At 61.3% G+C, this 2,830-nt stretch overlaps 1 non-coding gene across 1 annotated transcript in view; it reads left to right on the top strand.

The window, feature by feature from the left end:
- The first annotated feature begins 2,747 nt into the window (after positions 1 to 2,747).
- LOC124415261 overlaps positions 2,748 to 2,830 on the top strand; it is a 1,913-nt gene continuing 1,830 nt past the window's right edge. The window contains exon 1 of the ribosomal RNA XR_006930238.1: positions 2,748 to 2,830. This exon is cut by the window's right edge and continues 1,830 nt beyond it. This is a non-coding gene — a ribosomal RNA (small subunit ribosomal RNA).

The following is a 2,830-nucleotide window of genomic DNA, read 5'->3' as shown; positions in this document are numbered from 1 at the left end:
TAGTCAAAGGGGGCAACGATATTTCTAGGAGTCTCGTGGGTCGAAAGGCTCAAAACAATGTGACTTTACTAGGTGGCCGGTCCACGGACCGGTCGTCGCACGAGCCCCGTTTGCCGGACGGGGTCTTCGGCCTTCGTCGGGATCTTCCCGCTCGTTGGCCTGGCCTCGAACGGTCGATCATGGGTCATCCAGTTCGATGTCGAGACTCGGAATCGTCTGTAGACGACTTAGGTACCTGGCGGGGTGTTGTACTCGGTAGAGCAGTTACCACGCTGCGATCTGTTGAGACTCAGCCCTTGGCTTGGGGATTCGTCTTGTCGGTTAGACGAGGCCCCAGTATCGCGTCTCGTTACGCGCGAAGACGACGGAGAGTCCGGGTGACGCGACGCGTTGCTCGTCCTGCCGGACGAGTCGCGGGCGTACCGGCGGTTCTCGCAACGGGGACGTTGGCAATGCGAGTCCGGGGACTTAGAAAAAAAATTAAAATAAAGTGCCCGTCCCCGGTCGCCCTGTGTTGAAACGCGAGGTTGGGGACCGCCCTTCGGTCTGTGCGCAACTGTGTGTGATAATTTTTTTCGTCCCGGGCCGGGGAAAGGCAATGCGCGCCCGGTCGGAGGGTCCCCGTCCGCGGGGGAAACCGTTCGATCGACGAGTCGCCGGCCGGCCGGCGGAATGGAACCTCTCCCGTCAGCGGCGGTCCGGCCGGCGAGATGGGAATACTTTCGTCCCTGGCGTTAGAGGAGGCGATGCGCGTGAGGGGTAACGTGGCCCGGGCGACGACGGACCGCCGGCCCGGGACTCAACGATCGACCGAACGCGGGACGGCGGGACTTGTCGGGATTTTCGTGACGGCCGAAAGGAGTTTTGAAAATTTTCGTCCCCTTCGTACGAATGGCGATGCGCCGGCTTACGGAGTCGGCCGGGAGCCGGGCCGGCGAAAAACTTCGTTTCTTTCGGGTATACAGTGAGGGAAACGCGCCGGCGAGATTTCACGGCACGAGGCCGGAATACCGAAATGTCCTAGGCCCGTTCGGCTGAAAACTTTGTTTCGTAACGATCGACCGAAAGGCAACGCGCCGGCGAGATTTTGACGGCACGTGGCCGGAATACCGAAATGTCCTAGGCCCGTTCGGCTGAAAACTTGGTATCGTACCGATAGACCGAAAGGCAACGCGCCGGCTACCCGGGTCGGCCGGGTGCCGGCCCCACGAAAAACTCGCACCCGTCCCGGTCTACCGAAAGGCGATGCGCCGGCGAGATTCGACTGTACGAGGCCGGAATACCGAAATGTCCTAGGCCCGGTCGGCGGGGAGCCGGCCCGGCGAAAAACTCACATTCGTCCCGATCTACCGAAAGGCGATGCGCCGGCGAGATTCGACTGTACGGGGCCGAAATTTCTCGGAGTCCCCGCCACGTCCGACGGTAAGGCGATGCGCCGGTTCCGGGCGTCGGAAGTGGCCCGGGCCGGCGAAGAACTGTACGTTCGTCCCGATCCACCGAAAGGCAATGCGCGCCGGTCGCGGCTGTCGGTTCGAGGCCGGAATTTTGTAAAAATCCTCGGCCCCCGTCGGCGGAAAGGCGACGCGCCGGCTCCAGGAGTTCCCAGGTAGCGTGACAGGCGTAGTACTTGACGTTCGTCTTGTTCCAACGAAAGGCAATGCGCCGGTCGCGGATGCCGGTACGAGGCATGAATTTCGTGAAAATCCTCGGCAAGATCGGCTAAAAGGCGATGCGCCGGCTCCCGGGTTCGGAAGGGAGCCGGTCCGGCGAAAAACTTGGTTCCGTCCCGATCGACCGAAAGGCAATGCGCCGGTCGCGGATGTCGGTACGGGGACGGAATTTCGTGAAAATCCTCGGCAAGATCGGCGAAAAGGCGATGCGCCGGCTCCCGGGTTCGGAAGGGAGCCGGCCCGGCGAAAAACTTTGTTCAGTCACGATCGACCGAAAGGCAATGCGCCGGTCGCGGATGTCTGTACGGGGACGGAATTTCGTGAGATCCTCGGCCCGTTCGGCGGAAAGGCGATGCGCCGGCTACCGGATTCGGTCCGATCCCTGTAGGCCGGCGAAACTTTGAATAAATCCGGCCCCTCGAGTCTCGCCCGCCGGCGACAAAGTCCCGAGGCCGAGTAATTTTTCGGATAGCCCGCGAAGGTTTCGTCCCGTAAGCCCACCGTGTTAACACCGCATCGGCGCCGACGTCCTAGCGGCCGGGCTCCTACTAGTAAGAGGAGCGAGTCGGTCGGGCCGGGTTCCCGGCGCCCGCCGGTCACCGTTCGGTACAGTGCGCCAGCACGTGCCGTACAGTTCGGTGTCGACCTAGCGCGGGCGTACGGGTACAATCCCGTATCCCCAGACCGTGAAACTCTGCTCATGTTCAATCGTCACTGCATTACCGCGGGTCGGTGTCTCAGACCGAATGGCCCTTGACGCGGTAGCAAGAAGTTCGCTCTCCGTTACGCACGGCAGGGTCGAACCTTTGAACGCACGCATCAACTCGCTCCGTACCGAGCGCCAACTCGAATACGAAAGAGATATCAATCCATCCCAGACGCTTTCAATCTAGCCGACGGGTACGGGAGATCGTTCGAACGCAACGCAACCGTGTGCCGCTTCGGCGGTACACGGAGTCGCGACCGGCCTGACGCCGGTCACGAAACACAACGTACAGTTAGACGTGTGGCCGACCGGGCCTGAGGACCCGGCGGCGATGGGTGGCGCACGTCCGAGCCTAGATTCAATGTCGAAGCTCCCTGGTTGATCCTGCCAGTAGTCATATGCTTGTCTCAAAGATTAAGCCATGCATGTCTCAGTGCAAGCCAAATTAAGGTGA

Source organism: Diprion similis, unplaced genomic scaffold, assembly GCF_021155765.1.
Source record: "Diprion similis isolate iyDipSimi1 unplaced genomic scaffold, iyDipSimi1.1 ptg000032l, whole genome shotgun sequence".
In the NCBI taxonomy this organism is placed as follows: Eukaryota; Metazoa; Arthropoda; class Insecta; order Hymenoptera; family Diprionidae; genus Diprion; species Diprion similis.
The sequence above is the reverse complement of the archived record's forward strand: the minus strand, read 5'-3'. Positions and strand labels throughout refer to the sequence as shown.